This window comes from Bubalus kerabau, chromosome 3 (assembly GCF_029407905.1).
Source record: "Bubalus kerabau isolate K-KA32 ecotype Philippines breed swamp buffalo chromosome 3, PCC_UOA_SB_1v2, whole genome shotgun sequence".
Classification (NCBI taxonomy): domain Eukaryota; kingdom Metazoa; phylum Chordata; class Mammalia; order Artiodactyla; family Bovidae; genus Bubalus; species Bubalus kerabau.
In genome coordinates this window covers 21288950-21314342 of record NC_073626.1, presented here as the reverse complement: position 1 = coordinate 21314342, position 25393 = coordinate 21288950, and the positions used below count along the sequence as shown (strand labels likewise).

The following is a 25393-nucleotide window of genomic DNA, read 5'->3' as shown; positions in this document are numbered from 1 at the left end:
GTGGAAAGTATTCTCAAGGTTTTTGGTTTTTAGGTTATAAAAATAACTCAGAGTCTGAGGTAATGGTGAGAAGAGCCCTCAGTATGCTTATATGTTAAGTTAGACTATACCAAATTACACCAGTTGCCTCACATATATTCTTAGCATTTTTACCTTTTGTTTTTGAACACCAGTTTTTTTGTTTTTTGTTTTTCGTTTTTTTTTTTTTCAGTCCTGCCATGAGGGTAAAGCCCTAACTGTCAGAGATCTGAGAGTTAGGTGAGGAAAAAGAGCTCAGCCTTTAGCATTCCCTTACATCCAGATACAGAACAGATCCTCTCCTGTTCTCTTTAAGGTACTCAGATCCTCATCTGTAATAGTCTAATCCCATTCTTTATTTTCTTTGTAGAATAAATCTCCAGATTTTTTCCTGGGTGGTAGAAGGGCAAACACTCAGTATAAGTGCAGAGAATTTAGGGCTCTAACTCTTTCTCAAATTTTAAACAATCTGCTTTTCGTTTCCCTTTAGCCTCCAATACACAGTGCTCTCAGTTCCTGAGCTTTTTAAAGAAACTTTGGTATTAATCAGATTGTTTCTGTGAAGTCTGTTATGATTTGTCTACCTATTTTTCAGTTTTAGTGTTTCTTACCTTCCACTTCTTTTGTGTTCTCATATTTGAGCTTAAAAAAAATCTTTTTACTGTAGTTTTAGTGAGTTTTCAGGGGACATACAATAAAAATTATAATTTCTATCTCAACAATATCTTAATTTAATATGGATGAAAATTTTTATAGAAATTCCTTGTAATTTCTAACCCACCTAAAAATTTTAAGTTGAACCAAATCAAGCTAGCTTTAAGTCATTTTAAAATTTGATGGCTATTGGAAAGCATTTGTTGTTGTTCAGTCTCTGAGTTGTGTCCACCTCTTTGTGACCCTGTAGACTGTGCCATACCAGGCTCCTCTGTCCTCCATTGTCTTTGGCAGTTTGCTCAAATTCATGTCCATTGAATTGGTGATGCTACCTACTGCTGCCCCTTCTTCTTTTGCCTTCAATCTTTCCTAGAATCAGGGTCTTTTCCAATGAGTTGGCTCTTTGCACCAGGTGGCCAAAGTATTGGAGTTTCATCTCCAGCATCAGTCCTTTCAATGAATCCTTGGGGTGGATTTCCTTCAGGATTGACTGGTTTGATCTCTTTTGCAGTCCAAGGGACTCTCAAGAGTCTCCTTCAGCACCACAGTTTGAAAGCATCAGTTCTTCATTGTTCAGCCTTCTTTATGATCCAGCTCTCACATCTGTACATGACTACTGGAAAAATCATAGCTTTGACAAGATGGACCTTTGTCAGCAAGGCGGTGCCTCTGCTCTTTAATACCCTCTGTGTGTCATAGCTTTCCTTCCAAGGAGCAAGCATACTGACTTATAAGCATAGTCTGCAAACCACTACATATTGTTTCAAGTGATCTTACTTTACCAGTGGGCCCATGCCAAGGGGAGGTTTAAAATAAAATTATTCAATACACTATTTGTTGATAAAAGATTTCTGATGCAAATTTCCAAAGCACCGATAAAACTGACCTTAACTAAGAGAAACATCTGACAGCAGAAATAGACTCTCCTGGAATCCATACAATAGAGTTCCAATAGAGTGATTCAAAATTAGCTGAAATTAATATAGACAAAGGAAATGAAACATAAAATTAAGAACTTTTGACTCATTAAAAAAAAAAAAAACCTGACAATAGGGAAAGGAAACAGAAACTTTAAAACAAATCTTTTAAAAGTAATTTAAGAATAGTGGATGCATTTTAAAACAAATTAGGAAAAAGAAAATTAATAAACTGGTAAGATGAAAATGGATGTGAGAGTTGGACTATAAAGAAAGCTAAGCACCAAAGAATTGATGCTTTTGAACTGTGGTGTTGGAGAGGACTCTTAAGAGTCCCTTTAACTGCAAGGAGATCAAACCAGTCAATCCTAAAGGAAATCAGTCCTGAATATTCATTGAAAAGACTGATGCTGAAGCTGAAACTCCAATAGTTTGGCCACCTTATGCAAAGAACTGACCCATTGGAAAAGACCCTAATGCTGCGAAAGATTAAAGACAAGAGGAGAAGGAGACGACAGAGGATGAGATGGTTGGATGGCATCACCGACTTGATGGACGTGAGTTTGAGCAAGCTCTGGGAGTTAGTGATGGCCAGGGAAGCCTGGCGTGCCACAGTCCATGGGGTCGCAAAGAGTCAGACATGACTGAGCAACTGAACTGAAGATGAAAATATCCAGAATAAAAATGTTATAAAAGGAAAACACAATCAAGAAGTTGAGAAAGTATAACACATTGACTTAATAAAGCCAAGAAGCAAGGAGAGAAAAGATTGAAAAGAAGCAATATTTGAAAAAATAATGACTGTAAATTGATCTGAACATTCAAAAAGCCCTACTACATCCAAACTGGATAAATACAAAGAAAACCACATTTAGGCATATCTGGAAGCTAGCCTCCAAAATGTCCCTCCAGTGATCCCTGTGGGGATTTGATGCTTGGGGAATCAGTACAAATGATGCTTTCTGGCTACTACTGTTGTGGTGAGTAATAAACCGTCTTTTGTCTCTCATCCAGAAGTCTCATGTCTTCTGCCAGTATCTATGAAATTGTAGTAGGCTATTTCTTAGCTTAGAGTAATTACCATTTCTTTTTAGTAGTTTGAATAATTAAGTTCTAGTCTTAGCAAATTTGATGATTGAAATACAGTATTGTTGTCTATATTGTTCATTTGTTTTTAAAATAAAATTGAAATGGTCATTTCACTTTATATAGGAAACTGATTTTTTTTTTTGTAGTGTTTTGACCATTTGGTTTATGGATGATGGACCAGAAAATAGAACCAAAGATACCCACTTTTTGGTTACCTCCATAGGTTTTTTTTTTTTTTTGGTCAGTGACAATCCATTATTCCAGATGGGGAGTTGGGCAAAGCCATTTAAAATTTTTTTATTAAATGTTTTTTAGGCAAAGCCATTTCCCTCCTCTTTAGTTCTTGTTCTCAAAGATTAACTTCCTCCTTTTTCTATCCTCCCAAAGAAGCTCCTTCTTTGTCAAGCAATTTTTAGTGACAACTTGTTTCAACATTTTTGATACTGTCCTTAAGTCTGTGCAGATCTTATATCCCTTGGTATTCTGGATTATTATTAATTTTTAAGTAATTAGGGTCTGAACTTATGATCCTTCATCAAAGATTTTGTTCACATCCAAGACCAGAGCCAGTTTTAGTCTCCTTCCTTGTGACCAGGTGCTGAGTTAGCCATATTCGCCCCTTAGCTTTCAAATACATAATTTTAGCCTATTTAATTTTCAGTTAATTCACATTGCTCTGAAGTAAAAATTCTTAGAAACAAAACACTGTTACCAGTGAGAAGGTAAGGTTTTAAGTGGGATTCTGCAAATAGAGTATACTAATACTTTAAGCATGCTAAGGAAAAAGAAACAATTTCTCTCCAAGTGATAAGATGTTGTGGTGAAACTAGCCCAAGGTTCCAGAGCCCAGGGCAACTGTGCCTTGTCCAAACTGAGGAGATGCTGACTGAACTCGTGCAGGACCCATCATTAACCCTTTCTCGATTTCCCTCTAAATTCTACATGGTGCTACTCTTCTCCAAGCGATTCCTAGCATTCTGTTCTTTCCCCAATTTTCTGCCACAGCAAGTGCAGACATTGTGTTGCCATCCAGGTATGGAAGCCAGGACCATATAACTTCCTCAGCTGAGTTCACATCCATTTAACTTATATTTTTCTCCCAGGAAAGGATCACCAGCCTCTTCTGTGAATCAGTTACTTTTACATATAATTTTGATTTGCAAAGGAATTAAGTGACAGAAGTGACATAAGATAGTTATGGCTTAAAACATAGGCATTATTAGAACCCACTCTCACAAACTGAGCAAAGCATTCAAGCAATTGTTTTTCTCATTGTGACAGATCACATTCCTTATGAATGCCCCCCTCTGTGACTATTTATCTTTGGACGCCAGGAATGACCCACGCACCTGTCTGTTTCTACTTCTGCCTTACTACTGCATTCTCATTAACATCAGTATAACCTGTCTATCCTTTGATCCATTTGTGGTCGCTTAAAAATTCTTATTCAGAAGTGCTGGGCTCTAGTAACAGCTCTACTTACAATATGTAGCCACTCCCAGGGAAGAGAAAGACACTTTGAACTTTGAGAGTGACAGAATCTACTTTGCCTCCCACAGGATTTCATGTATAATTTAAGCCCCCAACAATTATCTGTGATATCTGGCTTTATGAGTCTTCTTTTCCTCCTGCTATCGTATATATACGCACACAAAAGATGGGTAGGGATATATAATTTGGTCATCAAATCACTGTTGACATGTGTGGGAGTGCTTATGAAGGAGCTCCTGAAATGCAAGCTACAGAAAGTAGGAATCAACTGCAGTGAGTAATGTAATCACCTGGAATTCACAGACTGCGTCCAATTCATAGAACAATGCACCAGTGGGTGGCAAGGTTATCCGCTTGGTGACAAAAACACTCGCGACTCTGGCGGGACTCGAACCCGCAACCTTTGAATGCCTCACTGCTGCGCTAGAAGTCCAATGCGCTATCCATTGCGCCACAGAGCCCGGCGGTTTTTGATGGTTGGCTGGATCCCAAACACTGTTGGTGATTTATTTGGTTATCAGTAAATACAATTTGTGGAGATTTATTGTGTTTCAGTGGAGAAGGAAATGGCAACCCACTCCAGTGTTCTTGCCTGGAGGATCCCAGGGACAGGGGAGCCTGGTGGGCTGCCGTCTCTGGGATCGCACAGAGTCGGACACGACTGAAGCGACTTAGCAGCAGCAGCAGCAGCAGCATTGTGTTTCAGTCACTGTGAAAGTTCAAGAAACATAAAAACAAGACAATGTAAGGGACATCAATGCACAACATGGGGGGGATTTCTGAGCCTTTCCGTGACTGCTGTCATTCGTTTTCACGAAGTAAGGAATAGTTTGTTCAAGACTCAAAAAAACATCTCATTTCATCTGGTCTCTCCAAGCTCAGGCTCGGGACCGTTGGCTTTGCAAAAATGGAATTTGAGGAACTTCCAGCAAAATGGCGTTGGGATATATTTTAAATCCATGGCGGGGCCCCACTACTCTCTTTCCTCTTGCTCACTTCTGGAGTTCTCTCTTGATCCGGGGGCCCTTCTTGTTCATCTTTGTGTTCTTTCTGAAAAAGAAGAGTTCGTTTTTTTGTCAATGGGCTCATGGAGCAACGAGATCGCATTGTTGCCCTCTCTCTCGAAGGAAAAGGCTACAGTTTTTAAAAGAGTCCAGGAAGCTTTGGAAAGATCTCAGGTTTTCTAACTCGGGAATTTTCTTTTGATGACTCTTTGGGTTGAGATGCAAAAGACGGCTGTTTCTTCGCTGCCGCTTTTCTGTGAGACTGTATGGTCCAGTCGCAGTGGCTCCCTCAGTGACCATCGGTCAATAAGCGGCTTGAAGTCTTTGCGGACAGAAAGGGATGCGAACAGTGGAGGTCACTGAGTGCGGGAGAGGCCAAGGTTTGTTGACGAGGAGCAGGAGGGTAGTTGTGACTTGAGAAATCGGAGGAGAGTTGTGGAAGGAAGAGAAGAAATCTCAGGTCATCCCTACCAAGGGAAGACAGAGCAATATGATAGAAAAAATATGACCCGCTCTTTCACGGGGAGACTAGAACATGAGCCAGGAGCTTGAAGATCACTCAAGCTCTCTACACACTAGTGAGTAACAAAGAATGCGGGAAAGGAGCTTCTCCCGGCCCTCAAACTCTCAACTCCACATAATATCAGAAATGAAAATAATTTATTCTGAAAATTACAAGATAAAACGCGAACTCTGAACCGACTGTCAGCAAAAACGCAAAGCAGAAAGGACGTGTTAGACAAAAGCTGAAGTTTGAGTTGAGTGAGAAAGTCCTTGTAGCCCTAGAGCCTAGGAGCCTGGGTATTGAGAGCCTGTGCGTTCACACCCGCAGCCCACCCTCCCCCGCTAGCCCCTCGCTCTATCCCCTCCTCCGGGCCGCGGGTGCTCACCCCGCTCTCGCCTCCTCCCAGGACCTGGCAGCGCATCTACCTTTCTCTTAGCGCCACAGCGGAACTTCCGGCAACCTAGAGACTAGGGAAGTGATAGGTAGATCTGACCAAGTTTCTTTATTCATTCTTCTCCAGCCTCACGTCTTTGAAGGCGTGTCGGTTCGAGTCCAAGTTTTGGGAGCTGCGGAAAAGGAGGGCCGGAGGTGAGCGGCATCTCCAGGGCAGCCTCAGAGTTGGAAACGCTAGTGCGAGAAGGACCCGGAATGAAGGCATCGAAAGCATCGGACGCTAAGTAGGGATTGACTTTGATGAGAGTACCCTGGGTTGCCCTTCCCCTGACCCAAAGGACTATTCGATACGTTGCTCGAGGGGGAATACCGGTTGAAAAGGAGAATCCCGGGACTGTCTCCTAGTCGCTCAGAAAAATCTCACCTCTCTGCTCTTTAGTAAAGGAGGCGAGAACGTTCCAGAGGCCCTCTTCGAATGAGGGAAGCCCGCGGCTACTTTTGCTTTTCATAACGAAAAGTTGTAATATTTAAAAAGCATTTTAGGAACCCTCAGGATAGAAGTCTTACCCCCCAAATATTCCTCCAGGAACAAGCAGAGTATGAAGTTTTAAAACAGATTTGGCAATCTCTTAAAGAAAATGGTTGGGAATTTTCCAGATTGCCAAAGGAAAAACACATGAGAAATGCTCTGAATCTGTGAGCAATGTGAATTTGCTTTTCCTGACCACATTTCGTCCATTTGTCAGGCATGGCTTAGTTGATCTTTTCTAGATATAGATACAAGTAAATTATGTGATCTTCAGTTAGATCTATCCCCGTCCCCCCAACCCCCCGCCCCCCACCCCCCGCCCCCCGCCATAAGACTTTCTCAGTGATAGACGAATTGAATAGAACTCTATTTAAAGAATACTTTTGTTACTTCTGGTTAAATATTATGTATTAAATCCAAGCAATTAGCAACTTTTTCAAGATGCATCCTATTCATCCGCTCACACCTCTTACCTATGAACAGTTTGTTGGCCACAAAATGGGGGCCTGTCTATCTATGCATCTTAGGATCTGGTATCTACGTTTAACCATTCTATCCTGAAACATTTCTGTAGAACGTCTGGAGATTCTGCTGAAGGAACAGCAAGTTACAAACATAAAAGGAGAATGGGAAACATGCAATGTTGGTTTAATTTAGAGGAAATGAGCCTTTGCATTGCCTCCCCCAAACTGAACCACATAATCCATTTTCTAGAAAGCAGTTAGGACCTCACACACTCAAAAAAAAAAAAGAAAGAAAGAAAGAAAAGAAAAAAGAAATTCATGGACAAACTATAGCTCTTTTTAACCCATCTGGAAAGTGAAAGCGCATTCGCTTCTGTAAATACATTGCCAAACACAATACTTTGAGCCTAAGTTAGGAACCGACGGACAGCGAGTGAGGGGATCCAGAGGTTTTCAACCTCGTTTTTCTCTCCTTCCACCTTAGACACAAATCAGAGGGAATATTCCCTTCCCTGAAACCCGTTGAGCACAATATCATTCATCGAGGAGGCTGTAAGTTCAAGCAGAAGTGTTGGTCCCACTCACGCCTAAAAGGATTAGTTTGATTTCAACTCGCTGCTGAGTAAATTTGGTTCGATTTCGGAGACCCCAGCCCCCGGCACGAACCCAACTCATCCCCGAGGGAGGCAGGCCCTAGCTGATGATGACCTGAACTTTGTTGAAAACAAAGATACTTGTATAGATTTTATTGTTCAGTCGCCCAGTTGTGTCCGACTCTTTGTGACCCCATGGACTGCAGCACACCAGACTTCCCTGTCCATCACCAACTCCCAGAGCTTGCTCAAACTCATGTACATCGAGTTGTTGATGTTATCCAACCATCTCACCCTCTGTAGTCCCCTTCTTCGGCCTCCAATCTTTCCCAGCATCAGGGTCTTTTCCAATGAGTCAGTTCTTCACATCAGGTGGCCGAAGTATTGGAGCTTCAGCTTCAGCATCAGCCCTTCCAACGAATATTCAGGGTTGATTTCCTTTAGGATTGTCTTCTCCAGCGCTCTTATCGCAGTGCTCCTAAATGTCGGAGGCTGCTGGAGAGTTTGACCTCCCTCGCCAAGCTTTCCTTTGGAGTAAGAAATGGCAACCCACTTCAGTGTTCTTGCCTGGGAAATCCCATGGACACCGAAGCCTGGTGGGCTACAATCTATGGGGTTGCAAAGAGTCGAACACGATTGAACGACTGGGCACACACGCACACCCCTAAGCTTTCATTCATCTGAGGGTTTTTGCCCAACTCACTGCACACGCTTGTCTACAAAAGTCTTGTCTTTATGTCTACCAGGTATCTTCTTATAATGAAAAACTTCTTTCTATACATGTAGTCGTGGCCGAGTGGTTAAGGCGATGGACTAGAAATCCATTGGGGTCTCCCCGCGCAGGTTCGAATCCTGCCGACTACGGCGGAAATTTTAACCTATGTAGTGCTATAGGGTCGCTAAGAGCTGACTCTGACACGACTGAGCGACTTCATTTTCACTTTTCACTTTCATGCATTGGAGAAGGAAATGGCAACCCACTCCAGTGTTCTTGCCTGGAGAATCCCAGGGACGGGGGAGCCTGGTGGGCTGCCGTCTCTGGGGTCTCACGGAGTCGGACACGACTGAAGCGACGCAGCAGCAGCGGCAGCAGTGCTGCGGGAAAAAGCAAAGCTAGTTCTGATTACATTCTCAGGAAGTTTACCCACTCCAGTATTCTTGCCTAGAGAATCCCATGGACGGAGAAGCCTGGTAGGCTACAGTCCATGGGGTCGCAAAGAGTCGGACACGACTGAGCGACTTCACTTTCACTTTCTAGTAATTCCCCAACCCGATCGTTATACAAGGCTCAAGGGTGTCTTCAGTTTTCCCTTCCCAAAGGGACACTTGGGTGAAATGTTAAATCACTTACACATTTTATTAAAATATTTGCCACAGAGTAAAATTGGCTTTTCGAAATTATATGAGTTTATTCGTGTAACCACTACCATAATCAGGATACAGCAAAGTCCCATCAATCCATAAACCTCCCCATGTAATCACTTTATAGTCATCTCCTAATTCTATACATAGCAGTTGACAACCAGATATGTTTTCTGCTCCCTTGTTTGACTTTTTTGAGAATGTTGTAGAAATTGAATCATACAGAATGTAACCTTTTAAGATTAGCTTCTTTCACATGAGATAGAACATGCCTTAAGATTTATGCAAGTTGTTGCATGCATTAAAATTTTGCACCTTTTTGCAGTTGAATAGAATTTCATTGAGTGGATGTACCACAGTTTATTTCTTCTTCCATCCATTGAACCTGGTTATTCAAGGTTGTTTCCAGGTTTGGGCAATTGTGGGGGGTGGGGGGGAATGCTATTAACTTTAGCATATGCAAATTTTCATTTTTATTGGATAGATATTTCGATGCCTGCTTCCCCCCCTCCCCCATTTTCAAAATGCATTACTTTATTTTCCTCGTAAGGCAACCATACCTTTTAAACCTTGAGTATATAACAGACTCAATATTTCTTCAGAAAGCTCTAGGGTTTCCATGAACTTTCCTGGAGCTTATGGCCTCAGTAGTTATATTGCTTTGAAATAATAGCTTGTATCTAATCATGCTGTGTTTTTGGAGACTTGCTTTGTGGCCGGTAAAATGTCAAGATAGAGATAATTTCATGTGTGTTTGGAAAAAGTTTGAATCAGGAAGCTGATATGTGCACTGTTCTCTATATATGTATATTATATGGCTTGCACTACTTTATTTTATGGGGTTTTTTTTTATGTTTCTTTTAGCTTTTCAGAGAGGTATATTGTATAAAAATATACCACCAAGAATCCCACCATGGTCGTGATTTTTATCTTTCTCTTGATACTTCCATCAATTCCTGGAATTTCCCTCCATTTCTTAAATTTCCAGAAGCTAGACATTCTGGATAAAGCCATGATCTATGTAAGAATTATGACTTGGAGACTCCAGGTGCTACCACCAATTGAACAATTCCAACAAGAAAGGCCTAGGAAAAAATCTATTTAATTTATGCAAACTTTAGACTAGCCATTGAGACTTAAGAGAAATGCTGCTACTTAAGAGATAGTTCTATATGTTTCCTTCCTCAAAAGAAATGAGGAAAATGCAATTTAAATATAATTTATCTCATGGGAAACTCTGGGTAAAGATTAAGGATAAGCTGCAGTGCAGATTCTGATCTTCTTGTGCTTCAAAATGAGTCTGGCTCCATCCACTGGTGCTGACCAGAAGTCTAACTTCTGGCCTCCTCAAACCCAGGAGGAACCCAAACCCCATAACCTCTCTGAGAGAAGAGAGAAACCCAGAACTGGTTTGACTAGAATCTCAGCCTCAGGCGTGGGTGCAACTTTGCCTCTTAAGTTACCGCATTGGGGTTAATGAATTATGGAGCTTGAATTTAAAGATGTTGAGAGAAGTGGGCCCCCTTTGCAATTTTTTCGATCACAGTTAGCAGGAGAGCTCCATTCTGCTGCCTCCAGACGCGCGGGCAAGCACACCATCTTGCAAGGACCTCTGTGAACAAGAAATGAAGGGCAATGCTTGGTGACATTCTGGCTGCCATCGGAGGCCTGGCACTGAACTATCAGAATAGTCCTGAGCGCGGACCTGTGTTTTTCCCGGGTAGTCACAGCACCGCCTCATTTACGGGAGCAGGTGTCTTTCCGTTAAATTGAAGGTCATGCATTTGTAGAATAATGCCTACATACATCCACGGGGACAGTGGGTGACGGGAAGCAGCCAGCATCCCCGGAATTCCACCCGCACAAATTCCAAGGCTCATCTCGGCTAAAGTTCTGTTGAAATCTCGACAGAAATTTGCTGCTGGGCGGCCTCGGTGAACTTAGCCGAACGGAGGTAAGAGACTAGGAGAGATGAAAGGGGCTCTAGAGATTGCTTGCGAGACGCCAAGGGATCCACCGACCCCGCCCCAGAAACCTAGTCTTTAAGGAAGCGCGCTGGGTTTAAGAAAAAAAGGTGTCCGCAGAATAGTAGTAAGAAAAATCTTTAGTACAATTTGGCAGTCTTTACTGGACATTTTTCTCTTGATGAAGTAGAGTATGATGAGTCTTTGATCTTGAAATATTGAATCTCTGATTTGCTCACCAATCCCTACACTTGACAAAATTCAGACTTTTGTTTCAAGTGTACCTTTTCCACTTTCTCGAAAACATAACTTCTCTTGCAAGGTTTCTTCCGTGAATGTGCCAGAAATCAGCACATTAAAGCTTGCTTTCCTAGAGGCAATGGGCCTGGTAACTAAATAATCTATGTGAAGAAACATTAATTTATGGCCAAAACTGAGCAGAGGTACAGATAAACTATAAAATCTCAAAGGTTCAATTTTCCTGTCATATGAAGACTAAAAATACCTTGACGAGTTTTAAAGTATTACATCATACAATGAATATAACACGTTCAATCCAGTGCTGGTGATACAAGAAATGTTCAAAATACTCATTCTGTGTGTGTTTTGTTTTTGTTTTGTTTTTAAGAAGAAAGCAAGGACTAGAACCAAGTTTCTGAGTTAATGGCGGGGGCGGGAGCGGACACTCTTTGGGGTCTTGTATTTGGCCAAAAAAAAAAGGAGAAAAAAAATAAATAAAATTAAATCCCTCAGGATTTTTTTTTTCAAGTGTCGTGAGGGGATGTAGACTAAGTATTTTGATAGTTTAAACTAAATGGTTTTAGTAGAGTTACTGTGACACATCACTGACAGTTATGGCGGGATATGTGGCATGCATGGTTCCATGGTGTAATGGTTAGCACTCTGGACTCTGAATCCAGCGATCCGAGTTCAAGTCTCGGTGGAACCTCACAGCGTTTTGTCTCTTTATTTTTCCCTGAAAAATATTGTCCAACTATTGACGAAATCAATTTGGCCTATTTTATTTCTTGTAAGTCCAAACACATCGGCATTTGGGTGAGGAGGCAGAAGTGAAATCCCATTCTGGTTTAATGGAGTTCATTTTATAAGGAAGAAAAGGAGTATCAGAAGTAAGTACAAGTGCAAGACGACAAAAACCTTGCACTGTGCTGCGACTAGGGAAAAAAACTCTAATAAAAAGCAATAACGATTCTTTTAATAAAGTTTACTTTCAGTGCACACTAAAAGAATATTTGAAATTGCTCAATATTTCAAAAGTGGGAAGTAAATTAATCTAATAGTATTGGAGAATATATGAACAGCAAATTTCTTTTCTGCCCATGATCTCTACCTGCACAATTTCTGACTCCCTCCACCCTTCCACAGGGCCACTGAACCTAGAGTGAGAGAGAGAGGGAAACTAAAGGTGGAAAATCTTAAAGTAGGTGACTTTAAGTAAACAAGCACGCAATAGTCATTTTTAAAATATCTACAGATTTAACCTATTTCAGCTTAAAATGGGTGGGGAATCCATAATGACATTTTCATGGCCGTATTCATCTGCGCATTGGGCTATACACATAATACCAAACATCTCCTTTTATGAGATAAAATGATTGACTACTGCTATTTCCTTACTAATTACATTCTTGGTGTCAGTTTTCCTTCCCCGCGCCCCCCCCCCCCCACCTTGTTCTTCTACTGTTTTGCAGTGGACTCGGGATTTTTTTTTTTTTAATATAGTATTTGTCTTGGATGAAGTTTGAGTTGTTTTGCTTTGTTTTCTTGGATTAGACATTTGCAGCCATTTCACATGAACTAGAGGCTGGGATGGAGAAGGAAATGGCAACCCACTCCAGTGTTCTTTCCTGGAGAATCCCAGGGACGGGGGAGCCTGGTGGCTGCCGTCTATGGGGTCACACAGAGTCCGACACGACTGAAGTGACTTAGCATAGCATAGAGGCTGGGAAGATTCCACCCCCACCCCTACATAGTCTTACTATGATACCAGGTTGTGTGGGAGATTTAAAAGCAAATTTTTTTTTCTTACAACGAACACATATGAAGATTCTGCACCCATATACTGATCTTATATAGTATCTGCTGCTTCTCAACATTAGCCCTTTGTGTAAAGCACTTATTCAAACATTCATGTCTAGGCTCTCCTTCATAATGAGTTCTGTGAAGTTCCTGCTTCGACGTGTAAAACACGCTCCTTTGTTCAAAACCAGAGTGCTGATTTTCTCTCTCACAGTGTGCCACTAACTTTAAGACACTATGCACCTATATTAATTTGTTTTTTTCTTCTTTTTTTGCAAATACTGTACAGAGAAAACACTACTTAACGGTCTCATTACATTCCTTTGACCTTCAAAGAATGTGGAATCTACTCTTTGTACTCCATTATCCATATAAACAGATCATTTTTACTTTGCTCAAAATTTTAGTTTGCTTTATTCTTTCTTCTATTTATAGATACATATTCCCAGATGAAAATGCAAAAGATGTCTACTCTGTAACTGTAAAGCTCTGTTTTTATTGCATATGTTGTTGCCATCACACAGTATATATACCAAATGGGAATATAAATATTACAGGGCTCATGCTTATAGTGCATCTTGCTTTACATGAACCCCAGCATTCCTTGAGTTGACCATAGTGACGAGTCAACAGTAGTTAATGAGTATGCTGCTGCTGCTAAGTCGCTTCAGTCGTGTCCGACTCTGTGCGACCCCACTGACAGCAGCCCACCAGGCTCCCCTGACTCTGGGATTCTCCAGGCAAGAACACTGGAGTGGGTTGCCATTTCCTTCTCCAATCCATGAAAGTGAAAAGTGAAAGTGAAGACGCTCAGTTGTGTCCGACTCTTCGCAACCCCATGGACTGCAGCCCACCAGGCTCCTCCATCCATGGGATTTTCCAGGCAAGAGTACTGGAGTGGGGTGCCATTGCCTTCTCCAGTTAATGAATATATCATGATGCTTTTAACAGCAAGACGGACAGCCAGTCTGAGTTGGTGTTAACTATGTAGAATGCCCACTAAAACCGTAGTCGACAGGATTCGAACCTGCGCGGGGAGCCCCCAATGGATTTCAAGTCCATCGCCTTAACCACTCGGCCACGACTACTGACTTACTTCTTCTCTTGTAGGCCAAAGTGAAAACTAGTTAGTGGCAAGTTCTGCAACAGTTGGTCTGATAACAAAAAGTTTCTTAGCCCTGTCCAGGTCTCTCCCTCGTGTATGAAAGAGAGCAAATCAAGAAGCAGCTGGTGATGTAATTCAATAAAAAGCTCCTAGACAAAGGACTGGATCTTCCTGGATGCTGGAGCTTGTCCACTAGCCGCTGACAATCGCGGACACGCACGATCACTCCTAATTCTCGGGAACCCGCAGAAGGGGAGCTTTGTCTTTAGAGTTAGTTCCAAACAACCTCCAGTCGCAAATACTAATGGGAGAAGGAACTCGAATAAAGGAAAAATGCGAGAATTGGAGGTGCAGGGTGGGGGTGGTCATCTGTATTTAATTTCAGGTTTAAAATCTAAATCAGGAATCTCTTCCATGGCATCAAACTGATTTGTGCTTCCAAAAGAACGATTAAAATCAGATTACCGCGACAATTTAGAGTGAGGGGTTGGGGGTGGGGGGTGGGGGGGACTGAGCAATTTCTGTTCTAACTAGAAAAGACAAGGTTCTGGATTCCTTTCTTTGAAGGTCACTTGTGTCATCCTAGTGAAGGCCGTGAGACAATTCCCAAACTACCTAAGCCTTCAGCCTCCGGAGCCTGGGGAAAAGGGAGGCACTCAGTACAGGTTTCCCAAGGATACGATTTCTGCCGGAGGACATTCTTGGTCCCTTTCAATGCAGAACAACGCAAAAATACATGAAAACGCGTAAATGTTAGGGAAAAAAATCCAGCTAAATTAATAAAGTTGACTCTTGAGTCAGAGACTATCTGCTTTATGAGAATGTGATAATGAAGGGGAGACTTGGCTCTGATTCCTTTTCATGGAAATGTTTTTCAGTAGCTCAGTCGTATCCAACTCTTTGCCACCCCATGGACTGCAGCACACCAGGCTTCCCTGTCCTTTACCATCTCGTGGAGCTTGCTCAAACTCATGTCCATTGAGTCAGTGATGCCATCCAACCAGTTCATGCTCTGTCGTCCCCTGCTCCTCCTGCCTTTAATCTTTCCCAGCATCACGGTCTTTTCTAATGAATCTGCTCTTCGCATCAGGTGGCCACAGTACTGGAGCTTCAGCTTCAGCGGCAGTCCTTCTAATGAATATTCAAGATTGATTTCCTTTAGGATTGACTGGTTTGATCTTGCAGTCCAAGGGAATCTCTTCAAAACCAAGGACTTTATCTCTGAGTTCTAGGAGTGAAGTGTTTCGCTGGGGCATAAACTAGTAGAGAGAATTTCAACTATGAAAAGAACATGATCACCATGACGGAGGTGGAATATACTTCGATGGGAGTTAAAAGAAACCATCTGTTTAAGATAATAAGAATTATATTCCCCTCACCATATTCTTGCAAATGTTATTTGGTCTTGCAACTAAGGCACTTGCTATATACATCCATTTAGGCTCATAAACGGTTTATAACCTTTAACACAGTAAATTTATTTTGAAGTTTATTGTCCTTGAATGGTCTAATCAAAGTATCGCCCCCAACCAGCAGAGTGTGCACCACTTGGGAACTTGTGAGAAATACAAATTCTTGGGCTTGGATTCAGATCTGCAGAATTAAAAAGTTGCTAGGAGTGGGGCAGGCAGGTAAGAGGAGATGCAGCAGTCTGTTTTAATAAAAAGCCCTCTAGGTGGTTCTGATGCCCATCGAAGTTTGAGAAGTACTCTCTTAGGGAAATAATCTTAACAAAGAGAAACATGTACTGCATAAAAATATTTATTTTTATTTCTCATTGTAATAGCAAAAAAAGGCATTAAAAAGATAACTGTTTAAATATTTTTGCTTTATCTGTGTAATTGATCATTACAATGTCAGTAAAACAAAATTTGGGAAGACTTTGTAATTATTCTGGGAAAATATTTATAATGTAATGTTCATTGACAAGAGCAGGATGAAATGAACATGACTTCAACTACGCACAATTTTTGCATATGAAATACTGAGAATAGAGAAGGAATACTTCAAAATATTGCTAGTGCTGGTTTCTGGGTTAATTTGTGCAGGATTACAAGTTAATTTTTTTGTTGTTGCCTTTTACAATGTAAAGTAATCATCCAGTTTTGTAAGCGAAAGGTATAACAATGTCTTTTACTAATTTATTTGTTATTTAGTGATGAGTGTATGTATCTCGTGGATCCCCATCAGAAGCTGACAGCAGGAAGCTGGTCTCTCAGAATGTCTTCTACTTGCTGCTGCTGCTAAGTCGCTTCAGTCGTGTCCGACTCTGTGCGACCCCATAAACGGCAGCCCACCAGGCTTCCCCATCCCTGGGATTCTCCAGGCAAGAACACTGGAGTGGGTTGCCATTTCCTTCACCAATGCATGAAAGTGAAAAGTGAAAGTGAAGTCGCTCAGATCAGATCAGATCAGTCGCTCAGTCGTGTCCGACTCTTTGCGACCCCATGAATCGCAGCACACCAGGCCTCCCTATCCATCACCAACTCCCGGAGTTCACTCAGACTCACGTCCATCGAGTCAGTGATGCCATCCAGCCATCTCATCCTCTGTCGTCCTCTTCTCTTCCTGCCCCCAATCCCTCCCAGCATCAGAGTCTTTTCCAATGAGTCAACTCTTCGCATGAGGTGGCCAAAGTACTGGAGTTTCAGCTTTAGCATCATTCCTTCCAAAGAAATCCCAGGGCTGATCTCCTTCAGAATGGACTGGTTGGATCTCCTTGCAGTCCAAGGGACTCTCAAGAGTCTTCTCCAACACCACAGTTCAAAAGCATCAATTCTTCGGCGCTCAGCCTTCTTCACAGGCGCCTTCTATCAGACTATCAGAATAAGGGGTCCTTCCAGACTGAGGAGGAAGTGTTACTTGCCAGTTTGCCACAGTAGCGAGATATTCGACTAAATGATGTCAAAGAGTAAGCAATTTCACTTAATACGAATACACTTTCTGGTAGAAAATTTCTTTGAAAAGAGCTTTATTCTGTACTGTTTAGTCATGTAAAGATACAGCTCAATTGCCAAGTAGTCAGCACAATTGTTAAGTAGTCGTGGCCGAGTGGTTAAGGCGATGGACTAGAAATCCATTGGGGTTTCCCCGCGCAGGTTCGAATCCTGCCGACTACGGTACCTTTCCCCAGGGAGAGGTTAATCCTATTGAGGCATAGCCAGTTGGGGAAGAATGCCCGTGCGTGTCTTAAAGTGAGAAGGCTTGTTCTCCAACCTGGCTCTTTATGGCTGCTGGGGAAAGGCATGAGCATTCGGATGGTGCCCCAAACAGCATGGGGGTCTTACTACTATTATTAACTTTAAGAAATTCTACCATACTCCTAATGGTGTTTTCTTTTCTCCCTAGGAGAGTCAGGGCTTTGGTGATGCCTTCCCTTTTCCTGTGATGAAAACCCTGCTTACAAGGCAGACAGACTTTCTTAAGGAAAAAAACTTGAAACGAGCGTTTCCTTGCTCAAAGAACCTCACCCTTATCAGGGGTCGTCTTCGTCCTTGTTCACGTACAAAAGGCAACTCCATGAAATCTTGGATGAAATGCAAGTGAAAGTTAAAGTTATGGTTGCTAAGTGGGGAATCCAAAATGGGTATTAATAAGCAAACCACTACACAACTAAAGAAATTAAGTAAAACCATTTCCTTGGTGATCCAACTAGATAAGGACGATGACATTGCATCTGGTGGACTTGTCCTGGGGCCCAAAAGCAGTGATGGGTATGCCTGTAGATGGATCTGCCAGTTGTACTTTTTTCTTACTCTTAACTTACTGAGTCCCCAGATAGTCTCTGGTGGGCAGTGATCATCCAGGTGGTGGGTCATACCTGGTGGGGTGGAAATAAAAAATAATCCATGAAGGAAAATATGGAAATAAATCAGCAAGTCTTGGTAATTTCTAATCCACTCCAGGCCTTGGTCATAGGGGAATCAGTGGCAGCTAAGCAGAACATTGTTGATCCCTGCATTATTGATGACAAATAAGCAAAAGTTCAGGGTCATCCATCAAGGTCAGGCTGAGTATTTAGGGTGAGATTGATTCTGGGGCTTTATTCCTGGAATCAAAGGCTGCACTTGTACCGTGGGGGTGCATTTTACCTCTGCATAATCAGGAGAAAAGAACCAGACCCAAGTTACATAAAATTTGCAGAGGAAAACTGGTTGTCACTTGAGGAAGAAGGAGCACACAGCTGATGAAGAGACCCTAGCACGAGGTATTTGCTTGATCTCCTTTACGTATGTAGTGGCAGGTCAGGAAGTCCTAGGTTCAGGTGTCAAGTTCCCTCCTGGTCCCATACCTGAAACCAGATAAACGGAGCTTGAAGTTATTTTTGTTTCAATTTGGTGAGGACCATCTCCTTCAAACTCTGTGTGGTCTCAATTCTGTACTTTTTCCTTCCTTTCCTGAACTTCCACTCAACTGCTCCTCCTTTCCTTCTCTCTCATTTGTTGTCGCTGCTGTTGTTTAGTTGCTAAGCCATAATCAATTCTTTTGTGACCCCCTGGACTGTTGCCCGCCAGGCTCCTTTGTCCATGGGTTTTCCCAGGCCCACTGGAGTGGGTTGCCATTTCCTTCTTCATTTCTCTCCTTATGTCTTCCCTTTTGTCCACCAATACTTTCATCTTCTTTTTCATTGTCTTCCATTCTTTTCCCCTCTTCTCTCTGCTCCTTTTCCCCTTCTGCTGTTACCCAGCATCTCTCAACTGGACACTTTCTCCTTTGTGTTCCTTCCTCTAGGACAAGGTGGAATCATATAAATCCACCTCTGCTTCTGCCAAACAGGTGGAGATTCCTCATCATTCGAGGTCTTTCTCTAATGTTTTCCTTCCACAGTTTATCTTGACTTCATCCCATTCAAATACTGGAATGACCAGCAGTTGAAGAAATGAGTGTGGCCGTGGTTATAAGTAAAGCTTCTTGGAGTCAACATATATTTTTTGAGCCTCTCTAAGAGAGAGTCAAGCAAGCAGTGAGGGAGTAGACAGCTGAAGTGGAAGACAAGCTAAGACTAGGTAGTGCTTGCCATTATTCTGTAGGCTTCTGAAGACAGCTGGAGCAGAGAAAATAAGATATTCCTGTCCCAGGAAGCCCAGAGGGTGAGAATGGCATGAGATCATCTCCGGTGGCTTTGTTTTTTCTGGTGGCTTTTGTCTACAGTCTCTGCTTTGCGAATGTTTCAGTAGGTGAAGTACTCTTGAGGAAAAAGATGACCACACATAGCAGAGGATGGTTTCGATCCATCGACCTCTGGGTTATGGGCCCAGCACGCTTCCGCTGCGCCACTCTGCTTATGTTAATGGGAGGTGCTAGGGAATATTTTTCAACCTTGATTCTTTCGCATTTCCCCAACACCTCCAAGTTTAATACTGTCATTTTCTCTGTCCTCTTTTCACCATTCTCTTTCTTCATCTGTCTCCTCTATGCTTTTCGCTTTCTTTCTGGCCCTTATAGTCTGTGTCATTCTCAAAATATTAATGTCACACGATCTCTAGTTTGCAGTCCTCACAAATCTTCAACCCTTTCTTCAAGAGGATGACAATCATTCCCTTTGGATCAGGAATTATGATAGCTAGGTAGGGAATAATGATGGCTAGAATGTCAGCTCTCCAGAACAAGAACTCAGCAAAGCCTTTTAAAACCTTTCAAGAGTCAGTTTCTCCCTCACCCAAAGCCCTTTCCTCTGAATTTCCTCTTGGTCCTGCCTTTCTCCTTTTTTTCTCCTTTCCCTCCTTCCAAGCATGTACTTAGATTTATCAGGCAAAAGTGGACAATATCTCGTGTTCAGCTTAAGTTACTCCCTTTCCTGGGTGCTACACAGATTTCTCTTGCTCTGCTGCTCTTGATTATTGGAGACTCCGAAATAAGGCTCCATTTTGCCAAAGTCCCCTTCTTGCGAGGTTCAGAGCCAACTGTGACTCCTTCCCTCCCCACCCCAACATGGAGTCATCTAGCTCTTCTATTTTCAGAGGTCTAGTCATATGGCAAGTTTGTTTGAATGTGGTCTCATTGCTCAGAACCTGAGAGACTTAGGAATTAAGATAGTTCCCCAGGGACTCAATAGGTCCTTAACTGAAAACGAAAGCTCCCACCAAGGGTAGGGACAAGCCTTTTTCTGCAATGAGGATTTTGCCACCAATTATGGGACAAACTTTCCCTGAGGCAGGCATGGTTTGTGGTAGCAAGAAGTCAAACCTCAGAAGGTGCTGACTGGTTTCCTCCTTGAGCTGTCCTTCATCCTTTATATATTCTCTTCTGAATTTTGCTAGAGAAGGAAATGGCAACCCACTTCCGGTACTCTTGCCTGGAAAATCCTATGGATGGAGAAGCCTGGTTGGCTACAGTCGATGGGGTTGCAAAGAGTCAGACACGACTGAGCGACTTCACTTCTGAATTTTGCAGATCACTTGCCTTGTCTCCAATAGATTCTTGGAGTTTCTGCTCTTTTCCTTATTCTTTGCCACAGAAGCTTCAGACCTAGTGTTGGCAACCCAAGACAATGTCTCAGTGAGGAGGCAGGGGTCATCACTTTATCTGTATCCACTGCCAATATTCTCCTGCCAGCATTAACAGAATACAGTCTTCTTCTGGAAGAGGTTCGCTTGGCCTATGCACCCGTGCTTCAGTCACTTTCTCAGAAATGGAAAGGTTTGAGCCCAGACCTGAAAGCTTCAGATGCAGGAAAGCTGTAACACCATTATGGCTAGGGACTTTGCCATTGCTAGAGCCAGTTTTGCCCTGTCAAAATCTCTGCCCAAGTTCCTAATCACGTGCTGATTTGCCATCCATCTGTCCCCATTAGTGAAATGTCTCTTCGTGTCTTCTATCCATGTTCTAATTGGATTGTTGAGGTTTTTAAAAAATTTGTTGTTTCCAGAATTCTTGTGCATTTGCAAGATACTGTCTTTTGTCAGGTATGTGGTGCGCAAACATTTCCTCCCAATTTACAGCTTGTTTTTTCAACCCCTTAATAGTGTCTTTAAAAAAATAATAATTTTGTTTATTTATTTGTTTTTGGCTGTGCTGGGTCTTCATTTCTGCTTGGGCTTTCTCTAGTTGCAGTGAGCCATAGGCTACTCTTTAATTGCGGTCCACAGGCTTCTTATTATGGTGGATTCTCATGTTGCAGAGCATGGATTCTAGAGTGCTGGCTTCAGTAGTTGCGGCATATGGGCTCAGTACTTGAGGCTCCTGGGCTCTGGAGCACAGGCTCAATAATGATGCAGGCTTAGTTGCTCTGCGGCATGTGGAATCTTTCTGGATCACAGGTTGAACCCATGTCTTCTGCGTTGGCAGGCAGATTCTTTACCACTGAGCCACCAGGGAAGCCCAATGGTGTCTTTTTGTGGAGTAAAATTTTAAATTTTGATGAGGTCCAATTTTTTCCTTTTAAGGATTGGGCTTTGGTATCAAGTCTAAAGGACAAAGATTCTGAAGATCTCCTATGTTATTCTCTGAAAGTTTTATAGTTTTACATTTTAGTTTGTGATTTATTCCAATTTTATATATGGAATGAGGTCTAGATCAACATCAAAAAAAGGTTTTTGTTTTTGCCTATGAATGTCCAATTGCTTCTGCACCATTTGTTGAAAAGGCTATCTCTCTCTCTTCCAGTGAATTTTTTTTTTTTTTTGTACTATTGTCAAAAAAATCAATTGGGTATATTTTGTAGAGGTCAGAATATATTTTTCATGGAAGGAAATAACTAAGACAATTACTAAACATTAGTTTGCTAAAATTTGCTTAAAATAAAGAGTGGATTGAATACTATACATGAAAAATAATAATATATACTCTGGATGGTTATACAAAAATTTATTTCACTGTGGAGAGAAAGTGAAAAGCTAGAGCATGGGTAGAAGATAGATTTTATTCATTGCATATACTCTCAATATCATTTGAACTTCATATCATGATTATTATATTTAATTATATAAATATTAAAATTCTTAATAGGCATGGAAAATAAACTTTGTATCAGTTGATCACTGCCTTTTGGTAGAGATAGTTTTCCAGTCAGGAATTTTGCTTTCTTTAGATAGCATTTACTTCTGGCTCTTTACCCCATAAACATGCTGGAGTTGTGTGACGCAAGCATGGAGTTATTGATCGATTTCCCTTAGACAGATAAAAATATGTGTGTTGGAGATATACAGGTTTTAGTTACATATGAGAAAAGAAATCCCTGAAAAGGTAAAATTTTCATGGAGAAGCAAGTAGGATTTTGAAAGCAGGAAACACCAACGTATCTCTGAAGTTAGGACTCTTCTCAGGGGAAAAGAAAATATATTAGGATTCAGGTCAAACCTATTGGAAAAATGCAATAATTATGACTTGGTTTTTTCTGGCAAGGGTGAGTTAATTGCAGGATTATAAGCTGGAAAGGGTAGTAACTGCCTACATCTTGGTTAGAGTTCCTGTTTGTGTTTGGACTTGCAACTCCAGAATTTGTCAAAAAGCATAGTATTAAGAAGGAATTATTTCACAAACTACTGCGTAGTCGGCAGGATTCGAACCTGCGCGGGGAGACCCCAATGGATTTCTAGTCCATCGCCTTAACCACTCGGCCACGACTACACAGTAGGACAACATGCTATGAGAATAAATAGCCATGCTAAAGCTTAGCTTTCATAAAATTAAATCACATACCAGAAAGATTGAGTCACATATCAGAAAGTATATTTGCAGTCAATGTGACCATTCTTTGGTGTCATTTGACTGACTGTCATGCTGTTATACCATATTACCAGGGAAAACATTATCCTTAGAACTGGAAAGAGACCTCATTTGATGGGTTATTGGAGTGAGATCAGTGTCTTCTCTGTCAGCCTCTGGTGGAGATTCATGAAATAGACCACAAAGTGGAATAAACTTTAACATTCCCTTCAGAATTACATGTAATAACAATGATTAAAAGAAACACACACACTAGAACTTAAGTCCACACACAGTGAGGATAGTGATTTTCAATAAAACTTTCTTCCCTGGTATAGTAGTAAGTGATACTTCATCATTGGGAAGACAGATGTTGGGTTCATGTCAGACAAATCTATTAAGACAGTTAGAAGGAATTTGTTTGGAGCCCACATATCTTTTCATAGTCATTTTATGTGTTCCCAAAACAACAAAATAGAGTTAACAAATTGTTCTCATTTGATGGTCGTGCAGTTATTAAGACAGAGACTCAAATTATTTTTTGCCTCAAAATCCCACGGTAAAATAAAACTTGTTCACCCTGTCACAGAGAGATTGGCCCTGACTCAAAGCTAACAACTGTAGAAACCATGTCAGGGATTCATAAATACTGTTAGAGAACATAGACACAAGACTAAGAACCCTCTGCATTGAAGAGTCTCTTTTATGTTACAAAACCTATTTTCAACGAATAAGCATTTTTAACTAACAAATGTTACTAAACTGTAATTAAACAGAAAGTTGCTGAATAAATATCACCTTTGAAATATGGCTATGTGAGTCATTAACCTCAATTTTGTAAATTAGGAAGCCAAAGTTCACCCATGCCTGAAGCTATAATCCCAGTCAAACCAGTTCTCAAAGCGTCCCTTTTTCAGAGGGATAATGGGTGTGGGTTTCTCAGTGCACATTTGGGACATGAGAATGAAACATATGTCCAACAGAATGGAATGGAACCTTGTTCAACCAAAGGTTATTAGAACCTCTATCTCAGTTCCCTTTCAGTCCTTACTCTAAGATCTCCACTGAGAAGAAGCCCTTGATTTGTGATAGTCTCCCTTTCTTGTTGAAAAAGGAAGCATGCAAAAGGGAAACAGATGCTAGACAACTTTAGTTCTCTTAATTCTTAATGAATAGTCTGAATTCTGTTTTTCCAATTTCCATTTACTGCTGTTGCCACTTTTCATTTCAAAGTCATAGATGTCTCATAGTAGCATTTAATTTAGGATGTTCTGTTGCTTCTGAAAGACTAACATATGTAGCAAAAGAAATAATAAAAATTCATAAAATATTTAAGGAAAATAATGGATTAATCGACCAATGACTTTTTTGAGACTTTTAAATGATGCCAAGGAAACAAAAGAGAGGAAAGGATGCACTAAAGTGATGTACTATTTAAAGGACACACAGCAGTTAGATTCATAAATGGGGTTAGTTTCTACTATATTAGCTTACGTAATCTAAAGTGATGACTTAACCAGTTCATTTCTTCAAAAACACATATGCTACCAGGCAGAATGATAAATACAGAAGTAGTTTCATATGAGACATATAAACAAAGATATATGGAAGCACTAATATTACCATTGCATTTTCTTAAACAATGTTATGGCAAAGACACTATAAGGGTCACTGAAGAAGGGGAATGAAGGATGGAACTTGAGGACTTTTCAAAGGAGGAGACACAGACAGGCAATCTTTAAGGATGCATGGGATTTCAGAAGGTGAAGAACCTGGGAGTGACAACACTGGATAAGCAATAATCAATTTTACATTTGAGGAATTCTATCTTGACTTTAAGGCTGCACCTTGACTTTAAGGACAGCAAGTCAGCCAATCAGAGATGAATGATTCCCATAACGGAAACAAATGTAAAAAGACATGGTGAAGGAGGCTCATGGACTTTCTGGCCTCTGCCTTCCTAGAAATAGAAACTCTGGAGGTTTGACAATGCTCCTGATGCTGAAACAGGAGCTATTTATGATGCTGGGTAAGACCTGTCCCCCAACCATCCTGGAAGAGGAGCTGGCAGCAGGACTCACTGGGCTTTCACAGATACTCCTGAGTAAGTTAGGAAAGAGTGCCCTGAAATAGCAAGTTTACTTACAGCAGCACTAGCTCCAAAAGCTCCAAGAAGTGCATGCCAAGAATACTTCTATGTTGGACCATAGCCTATTGCTTTCAGTGTAGACTCTCCCTTGGTTTCAATCGTCTATCAACTCAGTCGTATGTTTTCACACTCTAAATCTGTGATGTCCAATACTTTAGCCACTTCTGACATGTGACTATTGAGCACTTGGTCCTACTTGAGCTCTAAGTGAAAGATACACAGCAGACTTTGAAGATTTTGTATGAAAAAAAAAAAAAGTAAACTATCACACTGTCAACTTTTCAAATTTCTTACATAGTGAAATGATATTTTGAATATGTTGGGTTAAAATAAAATATATTATTAAAAGAATTATGCCTTCTCTTTTTACTTTTTAATATGGCTACTAGAAAATTTTAAATTAAATCAGTGGCTCAGATTTATTTCAATTGGAAATGTACTTCCTAATTTACATTCTCTGTTGCAATTGC

At 41.2% G+C, this 25393-nt stretch overlaps 1 long non-coding RNA gene and 7 other non-coding genes across 10 annotated transcripts; 3 read left to right on the top strand and 5 right to left on the bottom strand.

Annotated features, from left to right (window-relative positions):
* Nucleotides 1-4542: 4542 nt before the first annotated feature.
* Nucleotides 4543-4630, bottom strand: TRNAR-UCU (transfer RNA arginine (anticodon UCU)). The gene is given in 2 exon segments: nucleotides 4543-4578; nucleotides 4594-4630. It is a non-coding gene; the product is annotated as a tRNA-Arg (tRNA).
* A 44-nt stretch (nucleotides 4631-4674) lies between these two features.
* Nucleotides 4675-6682, bottom strand: LOC129645622 (uncharacterized). 3 transcript variants are annotated; one of them, XR_008711454.1, is made up of 3 exons: nucleotides 6496-6682; nucleotides 6104-6244; nucleotides 4675-5219 (listed from the first exon to the last, which is right to left on the bottom strand). It is a non-coding gene; the product is annotated as an uncharacterized LOC129645622 (long non-coding RNA). The 3 variants fall into 3 exon arrangements; XR_008711453.1 differs by having other exon boundaries at nucleotides 6064-6682; XR_008711452.1 differs by having other exon boundaries at nucleotides 6104-6682.
* Nucleotides 6683-8439: 1757 nt separating this feature from the next.
* On the top strand, nucleotides 8440-8521 carry TRNAS-AGA (transfer RNA serine (anticodon AGA)). Its single transcript has one exon. It is a non-coding gene; the product is annotated as a tRNA-Ser (tRNA).
* Nucleotides 8522-11860: 3339 nt separating this feature from the next.
* Nucleotides 11861-11932, top strand: TRNAQ-CUG (transfer RNA glutamine (anticodon CUG)). The gene has a single exon. It is a non-coding gene; the product is annotated as a tRNA-Gln (tRNA).
* Nucleotides 11933-14029: 2097 nt separating this feature from the next.
* TRNAS-UGA (transfer RNA serine (anticodon UGA)) lies at nucleotides 14030-14111 on the bottom strand. Its single transcript has one exon. It is a non-coding gene; the product is annotated as a tRNA-Ser (tRNA).
* A 3054-nt stretch (nucleotides 14112-17165) lies between these two features.
* TRNAS-AGA (transfer RNA serine (anticodon AGA)) lies at nucleotides 17166-17247 on the top strand. Its single transcript has one exon. It is a non-coding gene; the product is annotated as a tRNA-Ser (tRNA).
* A 2092-nt stretch (nucleotides 17248-19339) lies between these two features.
* TRNAM-CAU (transfer RNA methionine (anticodon CAU)) lies at nucleotides 19340-19411 on the bottom strand. The gene has a single exon. It is a non-coding gene; the product is annotated as a tRNA-Met (tRNA).
* A 3203-nt stretch (nucleotides 19412-22614) lies between these two features.
* TRNAS-AGA (transfer RNA serine (anticodon AGA)) lies at nucleotides 22615-22696 on the bottom strand. The gene has a single exon. It is a non-coding gene; the product is annotated as a tRNA-Ser (tRNA).
* Nucleotides 22697-25393: the final 2697 nt, after the last annotated feature.